The sequence below is a fragment of the Zingiber officinale genome, chromosome 1B (genome assembly GCF_018446385.1).
Source record: "Zingiber officinale cultivar Zhangliang chromosome 1B, Zo_v1.1, whole genome shotgun sequence".
Classification (NCBI taxonomy): Eukaryota; Viridiplantae; Streptophyta; class Magnoliopsida; order Zingiberales; family Zingiberaceae; genus Zingiber; species Zingiber officinale.
The window spans coordinates 136,660,204-136,672,659 of NC_055986.1; positions in this window are offsets into that span (position 1 = coordinate 136,660,204).

Here is a 12,456-nt window from a genome sequence, read left to right on the forward strand (position 1 = left end):
GCGAACTAACTCTGCATCCTGCTGAGCTCTCTGAAGTCCTATCAGTTGGGCCTCCCCAACCTCCTCCCAAAGGATGGGTGTCCGACACGGTCTACCATACAATGCCTCAAACGGTGCCATCTGAATAGCCGAATGATAGCTGTTGTTGTAGGCGAACTCCACTAATGGCAGGTGGTCCTCCCAGCTGCCCCCGAAGTCCATAACACAAGACCTCAGCAAATCCTCCAAAGTTTGAATAGTTCGCTCTGACTGCCCATCTGTCTGCTGATGGAATGCTGTACTGAAACGAAGCTGTGTGCCCAAGGCCTGCTACAGACTCTGCCAGAATCGGGAAGTGAACCGTGGGTCTCTATCAGATATAATGCTCAGCGGAACTCCATGCAATCTGATAATCTCTCGACAGTATAACTCAGCTAATCGATCCAGAGAATCAGTCTTCCGGATCGCTATAAAATGTGCGGATTTGGTTAATCGGTCAACGATTACCCAAATCGCATCATGGCCTCGTCGAGTCCTAGGCAATCCCACTACGAAATCCATAGTAATATGCTCCCACTTCCACTCTGGAATAGGGATCCTCTGAAGTAATCCAACAGGTCTTTGGTGCTCGGCCTTCACCTGCTGATAGACAAGACATCTAGCTACAAAATCTGTGATGTCTTTCTTCATGCCGTTCCACCAATAGGTCTCAAATCACGATACATACGGGTCCCACCTGGGTGGATAGCAAATCTAGAACGATGAGCCTCCTGAAGTAACTCCTCCATGACCGGGTGAGACTGAGGTACACATAATCTGCCTCGGAAATAAACAATCCCCTCATCATCTCGTGTAAACTCAGTCTGCTGTCCGGAAGCTATCTGGCTGCTAATGAACTGTAAATGCTGATCTCCGGCCTAGGCCTCTCGAATCCCCATCCTGATCGATGACTGAGCAACCATGGTAACAAGAATACCCTGCTTTGTCCATCCCTGCTCCTCAAGGCCCAACTCGGAGAATCCCTGAATCAAGTCCGTGACTAAAACTCGGTGACGAGCTAAAGTCCCTCTGGACTTCCTGCTAAGTGCATCAGCAACCACATTAGCTTTACCCGGATGGTAGCTAATAGTACAATCATAGTCCTTCAGGAACTCCATCCATCTCCTCTGTCGGAGATTGAGTTCCTTCTGTGTGAAAATATATTTGAGACTCTTATGATCAGTAAGAATCTCAAAAGTAATACCATAAAGATGATGTCGCCAAATCTTCAAAGCAAAGTTAATAGCGACTAGCTCTAAATCATGTACTGGGTAGTTCTTCTCATGCTCCTTCAACTGACGAGAAGCATAGGAGACTACCCTACCATGCTGCATTAAAACAGCGCCCAAGCCCTGAAGAGATGCGTCTGTGTAAAGTACGAATCCGTCATCACCAGAAGGTAAAACCAAAACTGGTGCTGATACTAATCTCCGCTTCAGCTCCTGGAAGCTGGTCTCGCAAGCCTCTGACCACGTGAACTTCACGCCTTTCCTGGTCAGACGTGTCAACGGCATAGCAATACTGGAAAAACCCTCAACGAATCGTCGGTAATATCCAGCCAGTCCCAAGAAACTGCGGATCTCCTGAACTGACTTCGGCTGCTCCCAGCTGGTGATAGCCTCGATCTTCTGAGGATCTACTGAAATACCTCGACTAGAAACCACATGTCCTAGAAAACCAACTGAGGGAAGCTAAAATGCACACTTGCTGAACTTCACATACAGATGATGTCGTCGAAGAGTCTCCAAGACTATGCGAAGATGATGCGCATATTCCTCCTTGGAACGTGAATAGATCAATATGTCATCGATAAATACAATCACAAACTGATCCAGATACTCCAAAAAGATACGGTTCATCAGATCCATAAATACTGCAGGAGCATTGGTAAGCCCAAATGACATTACCAAAAACTCATAATGTCCGTATCTGGTGCGAAATGCTGTCTTCTGAATATCAGAATCTCTAACTCTCAGCTGATGATATCCAGACCGCAGATCAATCTTAGAATACACTGATGTATCTCTGAGCTGATCAAATAAATCCTCAATCCATGGCAAGGGGTACTTATTTCTGATAGTCACTGCATTCAGCTGCCTATAATCGATGCACAACCTCAGAGTACCATCCTTCTTCTTGACGAATAGTACTGGAGACCCCCACGGAGATACACTAGGGTGAATAAATTCCCTATCCAATAACTCCTGGAGTTGGACCTTTAGTTCGTCCAACTCTTTCGGTGCCATACGATAAGGAGCTTTCGATGTTGGTGCAGTCCCTGGAATCAGTTCAATAGCAAACTCCACTTGCCTTCAGGGAGGAAAACCTGGTAACTCGTCTGGAAAAACGTCTGGATACTCTCGGACCACCGGAACGTCTGAGAGCTGAGAACTACTGCTGTCGTCAGTATTAATCAAAGATAATAGAAATCCCTGACATCCATGTGATAGCAGTTTCTGCGCCTGTATCACAGAAATGGTCGATATCCCATCGTCTCTGATGCCAGTGAAATCCCAAGAGGGTTGGTTCGGAGGTCGAAACGTAACCACCCTCTTCTGGCAATCAACTGTGGCATGATAAGCAGATAGCCAATCCATACCCAGGATAATATCGAACTCGACCATCTCCAGTACTAACAAATCTACAGTGAGTATAATGCTACCAAAATCTAACGGACAACCTCTGACCTCCTGAGTGATATCCAAGGTATCACCAGATGGTAAGGAGACGGTCAGTCGTCGCGGTCTATGAGAAGGTAGTCTACCAATCTCTCTCATAAATGCACAAGATATAAAAGAATGTGAACTACCTGTATCAATTAGCATATCAGCAGAAAATGCATAAAGTAAAATCGTACCGCGGAAAATGGATCCGTCGGCCCGCTGTGCGTCCTCTCTGGTGACCGCGTGAACTCGTCCAGTATCTGACGATGGTAGAGGCGGTAGCACTGCCAAAGGTTGCTGCGTTGGAGTCTGAGCCTGCCACTGGGTCGGTACTGGATACTGAGTCAGAGATGGGGCTATAGGCTGCAGTATATACTGAACCGGAGGCTGGGGCTGTAACTGATACTGCGCCAATGGCTGAGGCTGCAACTGATACTGCCCCTGGGTCAAATGTTGAGGTCCTGAAATAGAACTCTGGGACTCCATAAGGACGCCAGAACGCTCCTGACCCTGAATGCCATAAGCAGCTGCTATAGGGGGAGCTGTCCTCTGCTGGCGATGCGAAGGTTGGGCTTTCGGCCCCCTCTCGCCGAGTCCCGGACTTACCAAAATATCCTCCCGAAACAGAAACCCCGGAAGCTATATGCTGAGTCTTCAGCGAACAATCTCGACTCACGTGCCCCGGCAGTTTGCAGTAATAGCAAACTGACTGTCCCAAAGTACACGCAGAGGTGATGTGATCTCGTGATCCGCATCTGGTGCAGAAAGGGTCACCAGTGGACTATTTCCTGTTCTGCTGGGCAGAGCGGGAAGGTCCAGATGAAGATTGTCCTGACTTCTGGGGTCGACCAGATGACCCAGAAGTACTCTGACCCATCTGAGTGTGACTGCTCTGCTGCTGTCCCGTAGTCTGTGGCTGCTGGCTCTGTCCGGAAGTCCGATCAGTCTGCTTCCTCTTCTTATCTGTATTCACTCTCCGATGAGTAGACTCAATCATGAGAGCTCTATCTAGTGTCTCGGTGTATGATGAAGTACTAAAACCAGAAATCTTCAGCTGGAGATGCCCGTCCAGTCCTTGGACAAACTGAAGCATACGAGATCTGTCATCGGCAACTAACTTAGGACAAAATCTGGCCAACCGATTAAATTCAACATTATACTCCATCACTGAGCGGTTATTCTGCCGCAGACTAAGAAAATCCTGCCGAAGAGTCATCTGATATGCTCGGGGAAAATACTGACTCTCGAATACCTCCCTAAATCTCGTCCAGGTAATATGCTGGTCGCCTATAATGGAGCGCTGTGTGTCCCACCAGATCTCTGCCCCATCTCGCAGGTAGTAAGCAGCCAGCTCGGCCTTCTCCCACTCGGAGCAGGCCATGTAAAAGAATGTCCGCTCCATAGTCTCAATTCAGGACTGAGCTATGCTTGGATCAGTCTCCCCGCGGAATAATGTGAAGCGGCTCTTCGCCGACTCTGCTAAGGCTGGGATCCGTGCACGTGCTGTAACTATATCAGTGGGAATCGCTGCAGTACTGGGTAGAACCACTGGGACTGCTCCTATGGGTAGTACTCATGGCGGAACTACTGAGTAGACATATGTAGGGGCCACTGAAGGTACGGTGGGTGGTACCGGGTAAGAAACAGTCGGTGCTGCCGGTACTGGTGCCGAATATGTAGTAATCGACACATGTGTCTGCGGTGCCGAGTACGCGGTAGCAGGCACAGCTAGAGAGGGTGTCGGGTACACTGCGGGTACAACTAATGGGGGAGGTGCTGAATATGCAGACGGTGGTACTACTGGTGGTACAGTCGAGGTAGGTACCTCTGACGTCGGAACTATCGGGATCTGATACGCAGACGTACCCACAATGACCTGAGAAGTCTGCCCCTGACGGACAGGCTCAGCCCTAGCAGACCTCTCTGAAGACTCTATCTCAGGAGAATCTATCGGCCTCTTACGTGGTCGCCCACGTCTCGGTACCGGAACACGCGTAGGTGTCATATCTGTAAACAAAATGTTACCCAGATATCACTACAGGTATAAAAACTATAAAGTTACCTAGTTTACCTATTTGCCGTCTGGAGATATCCTGTCGCTGTTTAGCCCCAAATAGAACCAATAAAACCTCGTCAAAATACCTCGAAATTTTGAACGAGTAAGTCGATGAAAATCCGTACAAATCCAAAATACCGAGAAATGCTCACGAAAGTAAGCATCGTAAATCCGAAACCCGACAAGTAGGTATCGCAAAACTTTGCTCTGATACCAAATAAATTGTCACGCCCCAGGTAGTCCCTGCCAGAAGAAATTTCGGCAGCATCTCCCCTGTATGAGTGACAATATGAATCCAGGATACATATATCTATACCTCGGCCACACACGGCCGGAACAATACACACAAATAGTAAACAATCCACGCAGTTATATTCAACATTTCCACACAAATATAATATGAACAATCCACGCAGTTATATAAAGAAAGAACGATATAGAATCCTAGAAGATATATGTAAACATCCTACTCCACTACAACGAAGAAAGACAAAATCCACGAAGTAATGAAAATATATCCGCAGCGGAAAACCAAAAGTAGTAAACCCAAGTGTTCGATATAAAGTCCACAATACAAAACCCACATCACAAGTATATAAGATGCAAAAACAAAACATATCCCGACAACAGGAAATCCTCGCGATAAAGGGGCTAGCGACTGGAATCTCTCCTGTTGGCCTCAACCGGAAAAATAGTAACAACGGGGTGAGTTCAAAGAACTCAGCAGGTAATCCAATAGATATGTACAGCAACATATAACCACCAGTAACATCCTATGGTACAGTACACTAAACCATAGAGCCTACAGTTCAGTTTCCTAACAGTACAACCTACGGTACAGTCTCCTAACAGTATAACAGGTATGCATAGCTGAAATAAACTGTAATAACCAGCAATAGGTATAAAGTACAGTCTATAGCAAGAATATAAGAAAAGGCATAACTGAAATAAACTGTACTCACCTGCGAGGCTTGGGCAACTGACTGTGAACATACACAAATAAAAATAGTCAGAGCAAAAGCATGTATCCTGTATGCATGTCAATCATATGAAATCACCAAAATGCATCAATCATAAAGAATGCAATCTGTGCATATGATGCAATATGACATGGTCACCCCTGTCAGCCAGTCAGCCATCTCACACACAATGGTGAGACCGAGTTGGTAGGGTTGTGACACCATGCACTCTGCCATCACTGCCCCTGAAGAGTGACCGAGTGGACGGGATGCTGTCGGAGTACACCTATCCTCCTACCTCAAACATAGTGAGGGAGCGCAATGCTCTCAACTCCCGGTACGCGATGACGGGGAGGGATCCCTGCCTGATACCACGCTGCAGTCACACTACCCATGAGCGGACCAGCGGAGCACCACAGAGCTAACTACCATACACACCCTAGTGATGTGCCACTACCCATGAGTGGACACGCTGTGTGCAGGCCCATGTAGCCGGCCGACGAGCTCAACAATAATGGAGTCGTCAATCGTCCAGCATGCAATCATGCGATATGGTGCATGCGGCTACAATATGACATACCTGAACAAAGCCTCCTCCATATATGTGCGTGCCAAAAAGGTAAACACATATAACTATAATCATGATATAAGCAGCATAGATCCAACAACATATAACAAGTATCTATAGCAACTGATCCAGTGGAAAATAACACTAAATATATCTATCCATCTCCATAACATACATAAACATAGCAAAAGGTAAAAATCATCCAATTCTAAAGTACAGCAACTAATAGAAGAAGCATGTGATAGGTATCAACTAAGCTAAGACCAGGGAAGAAATAAATCTACCATCTACCACTAGTAATTATATATAAACTATACATATCATAAGACAGTATTAAAAGATAAGTCAAAGGGTAACCGCCTCAAATAGAAGGTACAGTCAATCCAAATCCGAAATCGAGATGCCCGTCTCGAATCAGAGTCCTGTGTAAACAAATACATTTACTTTTATTTAGCTAGAATACAAACAAATAGCTAAATAAATCCTAAATAGAAATTTAGGGATAAACCCTAAACCATATCCCTCAACCTTTCTAACGGTTAATTAGGGATAGTTTCCTAATCCCTAATCAACCATTAGATTAGCAAATCAAACCTAAATCCATATAACCTAATTAATCTACACAACCTAATGATAAATAAATTATCAATAGGTATCAAGTGTTGGACCCCGTGGTAGTTTTGATGTGATCAACAAAGTTAGTTAGGTCCTGCGTTTTGTCTGAACCCTGTGTCTGAGTGTGCAGGAACTTAGGAGCACAGGAAGTCGAGCGGAAGACGCAGCTAGCGAGAAGGGCGGCACGGGAAGGGAGCCGACGGGCTCGGTGCGTCCGAAGGACGAGAGAGCTGCGGAAGAGTACTCCGGTGGAGCGAGAAGAACGTGCGCGGCGTTCGAGGGATGAGAAGCCGGACGGAAGCCTGCTCGAGGAGAAGGCCAGGAATTGGGTTCGGGTGAGCCCTATTCTGGTAGGCCGGAATCACCCAAGAAGCCGAACCAAAAATAAGTCAACTGGAAGTTGACTTGTCAATGGTTCGGTCGACCGAACTCCTTGATCGGTCGACCGAACCCTTCTTTATCCGAAGCCAGTTGTTGGTGACACGTCAGAAGCCACGTCAAGCAGCCAACCATTGGGGAGTTGATCGGTCGACCGAACCTTTGATCGGTCGACCGAACCTTTGATCGGTCGACCGAACCTTTGATCGGTCGACCGAACCGAAGTCTATCCAGAGACCAAGTCGAGCAAACTGATCGGGCCAACTCAGCAGAAGACCGTTGGCAGATCGGTCGATCGAACAAAAGGATAGGTCGACCGAACCCAAGCTCGATCCACAGAGACTGCACCTGGACGCGAAGCTGTGCATGTACAGTAGGTTCGGTCGACCGAACCTGGGGATCAGTCGACCGATCCCTCTCGAGTCAAACTTGATCCCGAAGGATCAGATGAACTGATAAGCTCGAGTACCCCTATATAAAGAGGGTCTCGGGTAGCTCTTGATATATCGAAAACAGTGAACGAATATGAATAATCTTGAAATACAACTCCTGTACTCTCATTTCCTAAGCAACAGTTCTGTGCTCTTCAAGTGTAAAAGGCTACTCCGCCTTCAGAAAAGGAGACTTCTTTTAGTGCACTCTTTTACTGTCTTGGATTAACAACCTTCTTGGTTGTAACCAAGTAAATAACTGCGTCTTATATTTCTATTTATGTTAGTTCTGTTAAATTTCATAACTGTTGCTTTATTATTTAAGTTGAAAGCCTTGAGGAGGGTTTAGTTTTTATTGCATGCAATTCACCTCCCTCTTGCCGGTGTCCGCTGCACCAACAAGTGGTATCAGAGCCCAACAGCCTCAGAGGGACTAACCGCCATGTGAAGCACAAAAGATCAGAAAAATGGTCGGCGCGAACATCCATCCCCCGAAGTTCGACGGAGATTTCGCTACATGGAAGTGAAAAATGGAGGTATTCTTTAAAACAGATTTTGATATTTTAATTACTATGAAATATGGTTTTGCAGCTCCTAAAGACAAAGAAGAAAACACGTGGAGCAAGAAGGAGCAAGCCGACTTCGTTGCCAACAGAAAAGCGGAATTCCACCTCCTCAGTGTTCTGCCACCTCAGGAAGTAAGCCGAATCGGAAGTTACGACTCCGTGAAAGATCTCTGGGAGAAATTCCTGGAGCTTCACGAGGGTACATCCGAAGCGAAGCTAGCTAGGCGCGACATCCTCCGGAACCAATTGACCAACCTCCGAATGAACCAAGGCGAGAAGGTAGCGCAGCTCCAAGCAAGGATCAAAGAACTGATCACGCAACTAACCAACCTTGGAGAAGAAGTAACGAACCGGGATTCCATCCGATACGCGCTCAACACCTTCCCGAGGACTCCAGAATGGGCATCCTTAGTAGATGCGTACTACATCTCTAAGGATCTTGAGGTAAGTAGTTTAGAAAATTTGTTTTCAACTTTCGAACTTCACGAATCTCGAATTACAGAAAATCAAGTAGAAAAGTCGAACCTCAACATTGCCCTACGAGCTAAAAAGGACGATCCCGACTCTGAAGCGACGATTGACGAAAACGAAGCCGCGTTAATGGTAAAACGATTTAACAAGTTTTTTAAATCTAACCAATTTAGATCGCAGTCAAGTAAACATCGTCAAAAGAGAAGGACAGTCCGTTGCTACAATTGCAACGAAGAAGGGCACATCAAGGAGGACTGCCCAAAATTGAAGTGCAAGCAAAAGGAGAAGACAAAGACCAATTACAAGAAACCAAATTCCTCCAAGCACAAAAATCTGAAGGCAACATGGGACGACTCTTCATCCTCCGAGTCAGAAGTCGAAGAATTCTCGGGACTAGCATTGGTGGCCAACCACCTCTTTGAAGATAACTCAGACTCAGAGATGAGCATTGATCAAGGGGGAGAGACAGAAGAGGAAAGCTGCGATGAAGGGGGAGCTACCGACAAACAGGTAAGTAAGGTACGTGCCCTAAACCCTAAACAGTCTTTTGAGTTTATTAAAGCTTTATCTAAAGATCTATTCAAATCAGAAAAAGAAATTGCCAATTTAAAAATAAGTTTGGAAAATTTAAATTTGGAAAATGAGTTTTTGCAATTAGAAAATACAAAATTAAAAAATGAAATTGAAAAATTGAAAAGTGATGCATGTTTAAAGAAAATTCCAAAATCAAAAGTTAGAATTTATGGAAAATTGAATTGGTACATTAAACAACATCAGGGTCAACTTAGGAAAATTCCTAAAAGTTATATACCCCCTATGTTTTTAAAGAATCCCGTAGGAAGGAACCTTTACTGGGTTCCAAAATCTGTACTTGATTAATTTTTCAAAAATTAAAAGCTTACTGTGAGATAATTAAACTTTGAGTTTCTTTATGGAAGTTTTGTCTAAGGAAGTGGTTGTTGCTCCAATAACCAAGAAGGCCTAGTGCCTCGCCACGACCTGGAAGCCGAAATATCGAAATAAAAATGTTTAATTAACTTTCTGAAAAAACATTAAAAGTAAAATTAAAATGCTTTGAAAGTGTATAAACATTTTTTTTTTACTTTTCTAAATTTCGGATATTTTTTTACTTAAAAAAATAGATTTTTATTAGAAATTCTTTTTGAAAATTCTAAGAAATCATATTAAATTTTTTTAAAAAAACTTTCTTCCCCGTTTTTGCTGTGATCAAAGGGGGAGAGAAAAGTACAAGTTTAGGGGGAGTTAGAAAAAATTTAAAAAGTTTAAATTTTTAATTCAGTACAAGTTTAGGGGGAGTTAGGAAAAATTTAAAAGTTTAAATTTTTAATTCTTTTATAATGTTGCAATTTTACTTATTGCAAAACTTATGCTTAATATGCTAGTTTAGTAATTTTTTCTTTAAAATTACCTTTTGTATCTGTTTTACCCTAACTTGAACTTGGGTTGATGCACATCAAAATGGGGGAGATTGTTGGACCCCGTGGTAGTTTTGATGTGATCAACCAAGTTAGTTAGGTCCTGCGTTTTGTCTGAACCCTGTGTCTGAGTGTGCAGGAACTTAGGAGCACAGAAAGTTGAGCGGAAGACGCAGCTAGCGAGAAGGGCGGTACGGGAAGAGAGCCGACGGGCTCGGTGCGTCCGAAGGACGAGAGAGCTGCGGAAGAGTACTCCGGTGGAGCGAGAAGAATGTGCGCGACGTTCGAGGGACGAGAAGCCGGACGGAAGCCTGCTCGAGGAGAAGGCCGGGAATTGGGTTCGGGTGAGCCCTATTCCGGTAGGCCGGAATCACCCAAGAAGCCGAACCAGAAACAAGTCAACTGGAAGTTGACTTGTCAATGGTTCGGTCGACTGAACTCCTTGATCGGTCGACCGAACCCTTCTTTATCCGAAGCCAGCTGTTGGTGACACGTCAAAAGCCACGTCAAGCAGCCAACCGTTGGGGAGCTGATCGGTCGACCGAACCTTTTATCGGTCGACCGAACCGAAGTCTATCCAGAGACCAAGTCGAGCAAACTGATCGGGCCAACTCAGTAGAAGACCGTTGGCAGATCGGTCGACCGAAAAAAAGGATCGGTCGACCGAACCCAAGCTCGATCCACAGAGACTGCACCTGGACGCGAAGCTGTGCTTGTACAGCAGGTTCGGTCGACCGAACCTGGGGATCGGTCGACCGATCCCTCTCGAGTCAAACTTGATCCCGAAGGATCAGATGAAATGATAAGCTCGAGTACCCCTATATAAAGAGGGTCTTGGGTAGCTCTTGATATATCGAAAACAGTGAACGAATACGAACAATCTTGAAATACAACTCATGTACTCTCATTTCCTAAGCAACAGTTCTGTGCTCTTCAAGTGTAAAAGGCTACTCCGCCTTCAGAGAATGAGACTTTTTTTAGTGCACTCTTTTACTGTCTTGGATTAACAACCTTCTTGGTTGTAACCAAGTAAATAGCTGCGTCTTATATTTCTGTTTATGTTAGTTCTGTTGAATTTCATAACTGTTGCTTTATTATTTAAGTTGAAAGCCTTGAGGAGGGTTTAGTTTTTATTGCAGGCAATTCACCCCCCTCTTGCTGGTCTCCGCTGCACCAACATCAAGATCATACCTAATCATCTAACACATGAAATAATTACCCTAATTCAAATCATAAACCTAAATTAACTAACCTACAACAAGATCAAAAACCATACCTCAAGCTCAGCCCTCCCTTTTGTTGATCCACACAAGATACTGTTACTGGATCAAAGAACACCACAGCACTCAACCTTGCTGCTAAAATCCTTCCTACTGATCGGATGAAGTTAACATCTCAAGCGATCAAGAAATCAACACCATAGAAATGGAACAAAACCTCACCTTGCTGTTATCAATCGGATCAAGTAGGAATCCAGCAGGAAGACTACTGATCAAGCACAACCATAGCTCAAGAAACACCTCTTCAACCGAATCCCCACAGAACAGACTCATTGATCCCCTCCAATCCGTGACCTAATTCAGCCGCAAAGAAGAATGAGGATCAAGATCTGATAGGGTAAACATCTAGCATCAATGATCTGAAGGGGCAAAGCACCGGCAATGGATCTAGGGCATGAATTGCAACAAGAACGCAACCACAGCGAGGAAGAAGTTTCGATTGCTTACCCTTGAAGCCCTAATTGTCCCCTCATGCCGACGATCAAGTCCCAATCTAGTGCCATCAGTGATCGGCGGAAGAAAGGATCGGTAGAACCGGGAGGAATGCTCGAGGAACATGTATGAGGGAGTCGATAGGTTGGAAGATGAAGCGAATCTCGTTCCTCACCATGCCCTAGCCACCGTATCATCGACGATCGATCGCTGAATCCACCGAGCCTCAACCCCTCGACCGAAGAAGAACTGTACTCCACCAGTCCCGTCGTGCTCCAGCAAGCTCCGGTGACTCCACTGGTTTCCGTCGAGGTCAACACTCATCGGAACCCTCGGCTTTGCATCGTCCGCAAGAGAAAACAGAGGAAGGGAAGGGAAGGAGATCGGGAAATCGCCGGGAAGAGGGGAAGAGAGGTTCAGGTTCGGGATTCAAAAGGGGTCGGCGTTTCTTATGTGGGGAAAGAATTAAAAGAAAAGGAATTTATATAACAAACATTTCCTCACTTAAACAGGGATCCCAAAGAGGCTTTATCCGAACCCGTCAATTCGTCCCCTCACAACTCGTCGTACGAGCTCCGAAAAA